General features: G+C 40.1%; 1 long non-coding RNA gene across 1 annotated transcript; it reads right to left on the bottom strand.

Annotated features, from left to right (window-relative positions):
• Positions 1–11,089: 11,089 nt before the first annotated feature.
• On the bottom strand, positions 11,090–13,469 carry LOC135110183 (uncharacterized). The gene is made up of 3 exons (XR_010273146.1): positions 13,405–13,469; positions 12,764–12,926; positions 11,090–12,636 (listed from the first exon to the last, which is right to left on the bottom strand). It is a non-coding gene; the product is annotated as an uncharacterized LOC135110183 (long non-coding RNA).
• Between the last annotated feature and the right edge of the window lie 740 nt (positions 13,470–14,209).

Here is a 14,209-nt window from a genome sequence, read left to right as displayed (position 1 = left end):
CTTGTCAACAGTATTCCCACAATTTAATATTAATAATTCCCCAGACTAGGGCTGAAAATTCCCTAAACTGGACCAAAATTCCTAAAGGATTTTCTCACATATGATGTTTTAATTTTTTTTTCTGCGTTTTTTTTTATGCTTTTAATCCTTCATTAGTAATACTTTGCGTAGCAAAAATATACATTACAAAATAAAATAATTTTTTTCCTTTGGCATTCTTAGTGACGATACAATACTATGTTGCACATATCCTCTTGTCCTGTTGCTCATGTTAGTACCCACAGCTCAGCTATAGATAATATACCGCACTTCAACCAATGAAAACGGTTGGCAAAATGATAAGATAGACTAATATATATATATATATATATATATATATATATATATATATATATATATATATATATATATATATATATATATATATATATATATATATATATATATATATATATATATATATATATATATATATATATATATATATATATATATATATATATATATATATATATATATATATATATATATATATATATATATATATATATATATATATATTATATATATATATATATATATATATATATATATATATATATATATATATATATATATATATATATATATATATATATATATATATATATATATATATATATATATATATTAATCGGCTGACAGATCTGATTCTCCTCGTGTATTCTGGTTATATCTTTGAGAGTAGAACATTTTATTGGTACCAGATCAACAACATTCACTCGAATTCCTTAAAGATTCTCGATATGTACTTACTTTCCTAAAATGGTCATTTCCCTAGATTTGTCTCCAAATGCGTCAAAAATTCCCAATTTGGGAATAATTCCCCAAAAGCGGGAACGCTGCTTATCGAAGATGTATAGCACAATCCAGTCTTCACAACGGTGCGTCACTCACTCCAAAGATTATACTATACTTTTTACATAGTTTTGGCTCACACTCAAGCCAGTATTCTGAAACTCGATTGATTGATTGATACTGTTGCGCCCACCCTCACTCCGAGCGGGCGTGTTATCCACACGGGCACTGGTCGAGAAACTAGAGCAACGGGGCCTCAAATAAGTCACACTCTGAACGCCGGGACAAGGCACACAAACACACGAGGCCGGGGCACAAGGGAAAGCACGGGCACTATTTCCTAGGTTTACTGACAAATCAATTAAAGCAAGTACACTGCTTTACAAGTTCACAGGGGAACCACAAGTCTCCCAGGGCACGACAAGCACTCAACAGGCAGGCACTCGCTGGCTTCCTCTCGGGCCACGCGTCTTTGCACTCTCTCTTTTCCCGCCTCTCCCAGTGCTGCCACCTGCACCCATACCCCTGGTGTAGCAATACATTTATTGTTGCATTAATAATGAAATACAACAAAGGAGGAGAATGGACCTTGCCACCCACCGCCTCGGCAAAGACTTAAGGATAGAGTATCAATAATATAAAAATATAGTATACATTACAAGAATATAAGTAAATAAATAAATACCGATATTGCACACCTTATTGCATAAATATCCTACAGTCTGGGAGCAAACATAGGATATTCCTTGAGTATAGCCCTGAGAGTGGCTAAGTCTAAATGGTCAATGAGGGTATATAAGTTATGTTGACCTTGCAGCCTGAATTTACCAATGAAAGGACATTCCGAACCTGTTCTCTCACCACGAGTATTTTCAAAGGTCTCAGAGATGATTAACCGGCTTCTCAAGAGTTTCTTCTGTTAATAATGTGCAGTGTGTGGCAAGCCAGGAGGTCACTCACTGCATCGCTGTTGTGGAATGTCCTTCACTGGCTGCCTGGCACTCTTTCGTCCTCACAGCCGAAGGGATCTGCCCTCATTGATTATATATTTCACTAAGAATATAATTCCTGCCATTCTCAAGGAAGATCCAAACTTTGTTCCAAGGTGTCAAATGTTTATAATGATATATGTATATTTACTTGCTATAGAATATTGTGTTTGTTTGAGTTTTGTATTTCTATTGCTCATTATATAGGAAAGTACACATGTATAAAACTGCCTAGGGGTGGGACCGGCATGATCTACTCTATACCCTTTGTTGTACTGCATTACAACAATGAAATCTATTTGTAGAAATTTTGTTAATCTGTTACTAGAGCCATATGAAACCATCCTAAAAAAAAAAAAGAATGTGTTACTTTTTTCAAGGCCAGATGATTAACCAGGTTCTCATGAGTGTTTTTCATGTTAATTAAAGTGTCTTCTATCTACAACACTGATCAACTCTAGATCACTGATTTGGATCTCGATCTGATCTGTGGATCTGATCTGAGGCATCTTTTTCAGTTCTCATAATGGCTTAGAATTTTAGCTCTTCGGAGCTCCACCCACTTGACCACTGAAGAACAGACCAGTGGAGTTGCCTGGTGTGCTGCCAAAGGTAAAAGTCTCGTACAGTTCATTGGCAATGTGTCCCTCACAGAGACCGCAGCATCCCTGTATATATATATATATATATATATATATATATATATATATATATATATATATATATATATATATATATATATATATATATATATATATATATATATATATATATATATATATATATATATATATATATATATATATATATATATATATATATATATATATATATATATTGTTATGACCACAGGTCCCAGCCCCTTCACAAAGTTGCTGCACTTGCACTAGCTTTCCCCTAGTGACTTCCTACATGACTGGGTGCAAGGCTTAACATAGGTTACAAGGTCCACTTTTGACTCGTGCACCCTTCTTAACAACGATTATATCGCCAGGTCGCACTTATGGGGTCACCAGTCTGTTTTACCCACTTACAGACAAGGGAAATACTCTGACAACACTTAACTGCCACAAATGTGAAAGGATTGACAACCACGTCTAAGGAGAAGCAATTATAACAAGCAATAACACATATGGTTGAGGTATAAAACCATGCTGGACATCCGCCCTCAGTAACAAATTTTCCCGCTGTCCAACATTCTTTTATCTCTCCCTGAGTAGTGTTGTTTACTACCTTCTGGATGGCAGGCCTTGTCAGGACCTGAGGATGGAGTAAAGTTCACTACACAGCTATTCACTAAAGACCTCTGCGGCTGAGCAGCATCAGCCAACAGCAGCATTTAATACAACAACCTCACTAACAAGAAAAATGAATAGATAAGTGCCTAGAACACACTAGAGGCTAATTCACCTCTCACTGTACAAGAACTTGGCCTGCACCCACACAAAGCCCAGCAGTCACTTCCCTAGGTATGGGGTGTGTTATGTGCAGCTACACTCCGTGGGAGGCTACCATGGAGACTCCTCTGCTATTTAAGAAGGCCAGGGCGTCCGGCCAGTAATGACTCACTTATCCCCTTAAAGCAACTGACTTGACTAGCTGTATTCCCGCCTCAACCTCTGCTAGATATTACTGCCTGCTTCAGTATGTCCATTTAATCTAACCGCTTGGTAGTGACTGTGGGAAAGTGCGTCAAAACTCTCCTGCTCTGCTTTTAAGGGTGGGCGGATGGTGTACAAGAGATGAAGAGGGGTGGCAACATACATACATACATACACCCACTCGCTTGCTGCTCTTCACCCCGCGCTGGTTTATATGAATAAAACACTTCACTTCTGAAAATTCTAATGAATACTGATTACTTTACTTTCAAGAGCAACTCTTCTACTAAATACTGGGTGAGACTTAAACTAAATAGACAAGGGGAAGTAAAGAGATTTACATGGGGAATAAGAGTGACTGCGCAGATAATTACTATGTTGGGAGCTTTGGGCCGGGTAGGTTTATGTCAGTGATGTGTATAATAAGTCTCATCCCCAGACTCTCTCTCTCTCTCTCTCTCTCTCTCTCTCTCTCTCTCTCTCTCTCTCTCTCTCTCTCTCTCTCTCTCTCTCTCTCTCTCTCTATATATATATATATATATATATATATATATATATATATATATATATATATATATATATATATATATACATACAGTAAAATCCCTCTTATCCGGCATCAACGGGACCACCGACATGCTGGATACTTGAATAGAAGTGAAATTATGTCCACAATCACCACCCTACACTCATGCATCTTACCATAACAAAGATCAGCTGATCTTAATCAGCAGCTGATCTGATCAACTGCTTAAGTGTAAGCACAACACGCTTCCTCTTTTCTACAACTTTAGGCATGATGAAGGTGTCAGGCGATAAACAGTGCACATGCGGGACTGAGTAACTGAGTAAACACACTGCAGTGGGCCGCGGGTGGCGCGAAGCAGTGCGCTCTGGTGGCGAGAGGACAAAGTATGCCTTGCACGGGAATTTTAATAGATTTTGTGAGTACACATTGATTTTTTATTTATTTTATGGCTCAGGGAAAAATGTGCCGGATACTTGAAGCTGCCGGATACTCGAATGCCGGATGAGAGGGATTTTACTGTATATATATATATATATATATATATATATATATATATATATATATATATATATATATATATATATATATATATATATATATATATATATATATATATATATTCCAATTCCATGCCAGTACTCCGTCCCCGTGATACTATGCTTGCTCCATCTGCTAGCAACAACCTGACTGAACTAAAGAAAGCAACATCACCACCAACGCATGCTCTCTAGCGTGGGTGAGTTGCATGACAAAAGGACAAGGGGGCAGGTAGGAGAAGGGACAGGGGGTGACATGCTGCCACCCACCCTTGCTTCACTCCTCACTAGTGTTGCTCTACAGACTAGAAAATTATTGTGAGTAAACTACAAGGGTTGGATGGATTCTGATTATTCTATAGGCAAGACAATCTCTTCAACTATGTAATATTTTGACTCAACATGAGGGAACGAAAGGAAGTAAAGAAATTTTAATTTGGGGAAGAGAGTAACTATATGATCAGAGTTTTTAAAGTGAACTGGGTAAGGGCAGGCAGGCATTTATCATGCTCAGGCATCTGCTGCCTTTGTCTTGCTCTCCCTCTTTCTCTCTCTCTCTTCTTTCTTCTCATCTTCTTTCTATTCATAACACGCTTTCTCCCAAACAACAAAATTTTTGAAGTCTTATGACTTGCTAAATCTTTTTTATATATAGGTGACAAAATTTAAGTCTTGGCTCATGATAAGCAATTGGCTATGACGCTGTTGGCCCCTTAATTAATGTGCCTTACATCGAGACTATACTCCTGCAGCAGCAGACTTCATTGGGTGAGTCTCACATTTTTAAACATGAAACTGTTTAGAAACTGCAAAAGGCCGGTGGTCTGAGAAAATAATGTTCTTGGGGTTGTAGGCAGGCACAAACTTTGAAATGCTAAAATTATAGCGAGGAGCTCTTGTTCAATGACTGAGTAATTCTTCTGGGCCAGAATGAACTTCTTAGAGAAATAGCAAACAGGATGATTGACACAATCATCTGGCTGCATCAATATAGCCCCCACCCACCACTTGGCTAGCATCGACAGCTAAAGCGAAGGACCATGAAAAATCAGGCGCCCTTAACACAGGTAGGCTGCACAGCAAAAATTTTATCTTCACAAAGGACTCCTCACACTCTCCGGTCCAATTTCAGCAACGCCCCTTCTGTAGGAGGTCTGTCAGGGGGACAGGAGGATAGAATACCCCGGAACAAACCAGTGGTAGTATCTAGTGATCCCAAGGAACCTTTGGAGAGTTTGGCAAAAGGTCGGGGCAGGGAACTGCCTGATTGCCTCCACTTTGGCCTCCAGAGGAATCATATAACCTTGACCAACCACACATCCTAAGTATTGGACTCGGGCTTTAACAAAGTCACACTTATCAAGGATGACAACTAAACTAGTCTCCTGGAGTCGTACAAACAGGACCTCCACGTTATTAAGATGCTCATATCAATTAGTGTCATAGATCACTACATCAATATAGATGACAGTGTGGCAAGCCTTTTACTATTCGGTTCATCAACCGCTGGAAAGTGGCAGGGACATTTTTGAGGCCATAAGGCATGACTTGGCACTGATACACAACACCACTGGCCACAAAACTAGCAATATCTTTGGACTGGTTAGTCAGGGAGACTTGCCAGTACCCTTTGACAAGATCAATTTTCGTTATAAAGGTGGCCACCCCAATTCAATCCCGAGTCATCTACCTTAGGCAGGGGATAAGTGTCATCTTTAGACAGGGAGTTCATCTTTCTGAAATCTATACAAAACCTGACCCAGCCATCAGGCTTAGGCTGGCAGGTGACAGGTGAACTCCACTCACTATAGGTCTGTTTGATAAGACCATTGTCTAGCATTTACTTAAGTACAGTAGCAACACTACCAGCCATGCTAGGCCACCAGAAATTTCTCTGAATCACTCCACTCCACTCCACTCACCCCCCCAACCGAGTCATGTACTTTCAGTGATGGCTCTGCCTTATTGCAATCAGCCCCAGCAACATGACTCAAGGACGAGCCCAACTCTGGCTTGACCAAACCCTTGCTAGCAACAGAACGGGGCTTTGGGCACTCTGCCCCCACTGCATCATGTACATCCACTCTGCACTCCTCTCTTGATGGCCCTGCTGTATTGCAATCGACCCCAGAAGCTACAGAGTGCTTCATCTGCCTTGCCATGGAGCAGGTGTTAACATTAACTGAGTCAGGCATCCCACCAGCCTCCACATCTGGGACGGTTTCTATGGATGGGAACTGCACCCAAACTCTCCCACCTGCCAGTCCATTCCCCAAAAAGAAATCAACACCAGACACTGGCAGGTCCTCCACTACGGCCAGTTGCGCCTCTATGGTCACTAGCAGACAAGTTAGCTTCATCCTACTTGTGTCAAACTTCTCAATAGCGTTGATGACCCTACACAATGCTATCTTCCTGGAGGCGACCTTCCTCTTGGTAATATTCCTGGACAAAGATTGTTGGGTTGCTGTATTATGCAGCACGGTGACAGGATACTCCACCCCAGCAATCTCCACAGTGCCTTGTCACAAAAAGGGCAACACCAATCCAATACTCAGGTGGGATGCTGACAGTCGACTCGGAAGCAACCTCCCCTGTCTTCTCCCTGGCCAGGCTATACTCAGATCTGAAGGCTTTTTCATTCTTATCCTGGCTAGGCCAGACCAGCAAAGCCACTGGTTTCTGGGGAGGCTTAGGTGCTGAAACCGTAACCAGTTTTAGGCAGTTAAATCGGAAGTAATCCATAGCCTTGCAGTGGTTACAGGTGGGCTGGTTATTGGATTTTGGGGTACTATGCATTATACTCCCCATCATCCTCCTTTTCGGATCTAGAGGAGGCCTATTGCTATAAAAATTCCCCGGTAGAGACTTGTTCCCAATCCCAACACTGGTGGGGATTTCCAGTGGAACTAACACTACCATTGCCTCCTGAGCATTTATCTCCAACTTCTTTAGTTTCAACAACCCCCTGGTGAGACAACTGCTGATGGATCAACACATGGTCATCAGCCCAAGAAGTTACCTTCTTTAGGCACACTATGTGTGGGACTATATGTCATCACACCAAAATGTGTCAAGTCTACATTGCCACTTCCGCCAGAGGCAGAATATTTAGGTTGTGAGCCACTCCTGCTACCAGCCTTTCCCTCCATGATGTAAGCTGAGTACAGGCACACAAAGGACAGCTAAGCAAATGACAAGCACCTGTCTCCCACAAATGGCTGTGAAGCTTCCAGCAATCCTGGTGAGGCTGCCAAATTGTTATGATACCAGATTTCTCTCCTCTCACAGCTGCCACTAACTCAGCTCAGCTTCCCTGCCTTGTACTCCGACATCAACATACATGAATTTGTATTCTGCATCAACAAGTGCTAACATCATGATGCTATGATTAGTTTTATAGTCGTAATACTCTGATCCAGTGTTAGATGGTTTTGTTATTAAGAAACGCTTCCCGTCCATAGCTCCTATGCACATGGGAAAGTTCCATGAGCTGTTGAATTTATTTGCCACTTGCTGCCATTCTTCAGTAGTTCTTGGTGTCTTCAAGTAAGTGTCTTTGAGGGCTCTGTAGATGGCGGAACAAACTTCTGGGATGATGCATGAAATAAGGTTGTGACTCATCCTATACTGGAATGCCAGGGATCGACATGTTTCTCCTGAAAAAGAAAATATAAAATACAATAAGTTATAAGGTCTGAGATGTGGCTACATTTTAAAAAATGGCAATCATTTTTACGAACACAGAAAGAAGTTGCCATTCGCAGTCAGCAGAGCAGCAGCTGTCAAGAGTGGTGCTGATGTTTTTTATAGTTTATAGCACTACTTCCATAACCTATCTGCTCAAACCTATTTTACACTATGAATGGCCTTCAATTGTTGTCCTATCTAAATCTGAATATCTGTTACATGATTAACTTTTTTTCTTTTTTAAATATTGACATAACTTTATTTTTGCTCACATTTATTTTGTCTTTTTTCCTCATAGTAAATCTATTATTCATCTTTTTTTATTCCTTTCACTCCACAAGTATCATAAAGTCATTTGCATATAATCTATTTACAATCTAATTTCAATTTTCAATAATCAATGTTCTCCACTTCATTACCGACTTTTGCTTTCATTTCTTTCATAAAAAGGTTCAACAGTCATGGTGATCTTGCCTCATACCTAGCTACCCCTTGTAATGTAAAACCTCTCCTTTGATTATGATATATACATTAACATTTCTGTAGAATGCTTTTACCCCTCTCAGTAGCCTTCCACCAACTCCATGGCCCTCAAATAAAACTTGCATCACTTGCCATTCTACTCTGTTATATGCCTTCTCCAAATCCATGAATGCAGCATACCTACATGGTACTATTCCCTTGTGTTAACATTTCCTCAGTTGTCATCCTTAAAATAGGAATCTGAACTACATCTTGTTAATATTTCCCTTTTTGTTATCCTTACAATAGAAATCTGATCTAGGTCTTGTTAATATTTCCTTAATTGTCATCCTTACAACAGAAATCTGATCTAGGTCTTGTTAACATTTCCTTAATTGTCATCCTTACAAAAGAACTGCAATACAATACAATCACAAAAGAAATTTGATCTTTAACTTGTGAAGATTTCTTCAATTATTCTCACCCTTAAATAGAAATCTGATCTAGACATCTATCTCTTCCCAGCCCTAGATCCACCCTTCTTCTCACTAACTTCCCCCTTTGTAATTGTTTATATATACTCTTTCAATAGATATTAAGAAGTATCTCTTACCTATAGCTAAATATCGGAGTGTGACTGATAAACGTTGCGCTGGAGATATGGCATCCCGGAACCTTGTGTTCTGCTTCATGATTTGGGAACCCACCAACCGCAGTTCTTGGAAGTTATTCACGTGCATGCGGTGGAAATCATAGAAGGTACTGTTGTCTTCAAGGGACGACTCTCTCACAAGGGTGGATAACACACTTCGGTCTTTCCTTGCCAGCCATGGTCTTATCCACTTTCGTTTCACTTTTCTTTTGTTCTTTAAGTCTTCACTGGCTACAAAACAAGTGGCAAGAGTAATTGTGGACAGAGCGAATCCAACGACGGCTTCCTCCATAGCGGCTAGTGTTGTTATGACATGAGCAGGTAGCTAGCTAGCTAGCGGACTTTGCATGTGGTGTGACCAGACTGCCGCGCGTATAGCTGGCAAGCCAGCGAAAACAATAGCCAGGCTAGCGTTAACAACAGCAAGTGTGACCGTACTTAAAACTACTACCTGTGTAGTTTAGTGGAGGGGCTCACATTCATCTATACAGAATCCTTCCTGTAGTGATTAAACAAATGAGGTTGCCATAGTACGCGATAGAATATCTGCTCCATCCACTAGCAACAACCCAACTGCAGTTACTGCACTAAAGGAAACAGCATCACCACCGCGCGCTCCCTAGCATGTGTAAATCACATGACAGAAGACAAGGGGGAAGAGGACAGAAGAAGGGACAGGGGTGACATGCCGCCACCTACCCTCGGTTCACTCATTAGCGTCACCCTACAGAGACTATTATCTTTTGAAAATTATTGTGAGCAAAGTACTAGGGTTGGATGGATTCTGTTTACTCTATAGGCAAGACAAACTCTTCTGCTATATAATATGTTTGGCTCAACATGAGAGAACAAAAGGAATTAAGAAAATTTAATTTATGAAGGAGAGTATTTGCTCAGTTTTAAAGTAAATTGGGTGATGGTGGGGAGACACTTATCGCACTGAAGGAATCTTCCGCCTTCGTCTCGCTCTCCCTCTGTGTCTTCTTTTTGTTCTCCTCATCTTTCTGCTTCTCTTCCTTCTTCGCTCTTTAGTATTTGCGCGGTCCATAACAATATATATATATATATATATATATATATATATATATATATATATATATATATATATATATATATATATATATATATATATATATATATATATATATATATATATATATATATATATATATATATAGAGATAGATAGATAGATAGATAGATAGATAGATAGATAGATAGATAGATAGATAAATAGATTGATAGATAGATAGATAGATGGATAATTAGATAGATAGATAGACATACTCGTATATATAGATATTAGCAGCACTCAGCACACTTATGCACTCGTCTCCTAACCAATCAAAGTCTGCCCCCAGAAGTGGAGCCAAAAAATATTTGTTTTAGTGCACAGATTGGAAGAACGCAACTGAACCGTCGAGTACAACGGCTGGTCTCCACTGCAGAATTCATAAAGGCTATCCAAACCATCTTACAATCTTCAGATCGATTCCAACCTGCTCACTCTTCCATCTGTTCAGCCTAAATTCCAGCCAGTCCAACTGTGTTCCCAAATTCCACCCATTCCAGCTAAATTCCTATATTCCAGCCCGTCTAGCTGAGTTTCTAAATTTCAGCCTGTCCAACTAAATTCCTAAATTGCAGCATATCTAACTGAGTTCCTAAATTTCAGCCTGTCCAGTTAAGTTCCTAAATTCCAGCCTGTCAGGCTAGGTTCCTAAATTTCAGCCTGTCCAGCTAAGTTCCTTACTGTACAAGGAGCCACACCAGGTAAAAATGAAACCCACCTGATACATTGTAGAGGTAAAAATTCACAAATTTATTCAACTTCATATGAATTTTTCACTTTTTTATTAGATCGGTGAATAACAAGCGGTGAAGGTGCATGACTCACGAAGATAATGTTTCAATGAGGTGGTCACGAGGACGTGAAATGAGTGCAAAGAGTTGACGAATACATTTTTGTCAGTTTATGGAAAAATACGATTTCTGTATATTTTGCACCGATTTGAGATCCTGAGAACTAGAAAACATAGGCACCTACCTAACCACAAATACAAACATCTCACACACAATGGTAGGTGAATGGATCAAACTCAGTAATTAGCAGGTTGCTAGTGCTCAGTTATTAAGGATCTTTAAAAGAGAGAAATTTCTGGATGAGAATTGATAGGTAGAAATGGGTAGGTATGTTTCATTAAGTTTAAAAAAGAGATAGGAAGGAATTAGTTCTCAAATAGTGGCAGATAAATGGAACATACTTAGTAATAATCATTAGGGAACTGTAAAAGAAAAATTTGACAATTTTATGGATAAGGCTGATGGATGGAACTAGATAGATATGTTTTATACAGGGTGTAAGCATGACGGCTTGTTGCAGCTTCCCTTGTTTTTTTTTATATGATCTAAGCACTTCACACAAGTGTTCAAACACACCCTCACTTCCTCAAGCGACAGTCACATCCCAGACACCAAAGAAGAAATGAAAAGTGGTGTGCCTCTTGGTCATTACCGTTTAAAATTAGCTACAGTGTTTAATTTAAAGTAAGGGATGCAGGATATTAAAGGCGAAGACTCCTCATATCCACAAGATCAGCACACAGGGACTTCACAGCTACGCATTGTAATAGCACTCATGAGGAAAAGAAGCCACACAGATTGAAAGGCAACCAGCATCACAGACTTAAAGGAAACATTTGACTTGTCTACGTGAATCAGTCGAGTAAGAAAACAAATAAAGCACGATTCCTTGATAATATATAAGGCGATGGGATAAGTTTTCTAAATAAATAATGAAGGAGTAATCTTTTCTATGAATAAACCAGCGTTGCTGTATTAAGGTTTGTATTCTAAAAGGCTTTGCCTTCTCACCAGGAATATCTTCTAAGGTCACAGAGATCATTAGCAGATTCTCAAAGGTGTTTTTCCTGTTAACAGTGTAGAAGTCCTATGAATCTGTCACTAGAACCGGAAAAAAAAAAAAAATCTTAAAAAAACGTGCAACTTCACCACGACTATATTCTAAGGCCATAGAGATGATAAGCCGAGTTCTCAAGAGTCTTTCTCCTGTTAATGATGTAGAAATCTGTCACCAGAACCGTAAAAACACCATTAAAAAGTATCTGAATGTAGTGGAGCTGCGGCGCAGAAGTGTTTCAGAATAGTTTTAAGCCTGGGCTTGAGGGAAACTCAGAGCGAGGGAGGGAAAGTTCTGCTGTTGGGGGTGGCTTGGCAGAAGGCAGCGAAGAGAAAGTGATCCAGCGGGGACAATGACAGGCTTGACTGTGACGGTGGTAGTGGTGGTGTTGGTAGTGGTGGAATCAGGAACTCAAATTAATCTGAAAAATTTACATACTTATAGTACATGAATGTAACTGTGTGTGTGTGTGTGTGTGTGTGTGTGTGTGTGTGTGTGTGTGTGTGTCGACTGGCTATCATGGTGTGATACCGACACCATAATATTACCTTACTTCCCATAGCCTCCTCTCTTGCCGTAGCCGCCACTCCTATGCCCGCCTCCCCTGCCTTTGCCATAACCGCCGCCCCTTCTCCTGTGGCCCTTCCTTCGCGTGGCCTCAGGCAGCGCCAAGCCGCAGGTGACCAGGGACAGGAGCAACACCACGATTAGCTGAAGGAGGAAGACAAGGAGTATGGGAGGGCGGTGTAAAGCTGTGAGAGCATGCACATAGTATTAAAGGGCGATGTAGAGTTAAGGGAGTAACACAGGGAGTATAGGAGGACGGTGTAGAGCTGAGGGAGCATGCACACAGGGAGTATTAGAGGGCGGTCTAGAGCTAAGGGAGTAACACAGGGAGTATGGGAGGGCGTTGTGGAGCTGAGGGAGGAATGCCGGGAGCATGGGAGGGCTGTGTAGAACTGAGGGGGGAACATAAGGAGGAGTATGGGAGAGCGGTGTAGAACTGAGGGAATAACACAGGGAGTATGGAAGGATGGTGTAGAGCTGAGGGAGGAACATAAGGAGTAAGAGCTGAGGGTGTAACACAGGGAGTATGAAAGGCTGGTGTAGAGCTGAGGGAGGAACATAAGGAGCTAACACAGGGAGTATGGGAGGTTAGTGTAGATCATCACCAGACACACAGTGTTACCAGCTTAAAAATGGCAGCCATGGTGGATCTTTCTTTCTTCCCAACACAACACTTACTGACGCGTTATTCCTTCCTCCGCCTTATATATACACACACACACACACACACACACACACACACACACACACACCTTCACGCACATACGCACACACACTAATGTACGTAACATTGCCACCCTCTTGTTACCTAATAATGTTGCACTTCAGAGCACAATGTTGCAACACACACACACACACACACACTCACACACACACACAGAAACATACCAAGATGGGACGGAGGACAGAAGTTATTGTTATTATTGTTATTATTATTATCATTATTATTATTATTATTATTATTATTATTATTATTATTATTATTATTATCTTTATCATCATCATCATCATCATCATCATTATCACCATCATTATCATCATCATCATTATTTTCTTATAGGGTTTGCAAGTTCAAGTTGTCTGTATTTATCCACAATTCATTTCCTCGAGCAATTTTTCACTTCATACTTGCCCTTAATCTCGTCTCAGTCTGGCAGGAATCGTTTATCTTGGATTCAGGTTCCATTCCTTACAGTCTGAATCCCTTCGCTCGATCAGTAACTTACACCACACGGGCATTAGTAAGGTTATAGGGAAGAGATACTGAAAAGGACTGTAGCTTTTAAATCTACCAGTATTCTCAATCTTTCATCCCTTTTTCTGATAAATTCTGCAACTCCCAACTGCTTATGAATTTCTCCCTACCTATGACTTGAATTCTTTCAAGAGGGAGGTTTTAAGTTATCCTCCAATTATGGTTAGTCCTT

The sequence above is a fragment of the Scylla paramamosain genome, chromosome 20, assembly GCF_035594125.1.
Source record: "Scylla paramamosain isolate STU-SP2022 chromosome 20, ASM3559412v1, whole genome shotgun sequence".
NCBI classification, from domain to species: domain Eukaryota; kingdom Metazoa; phylum Arthropoda; class Malacostraca; order Decapoda; family Portunidae; genus Scylla; species Scylla paramamosain.
The sequence above is the reverse complement of the archived record's forward strand: the minus strand, read 5'-3'. Positions and strand labels throughout refer to the sequence as shown.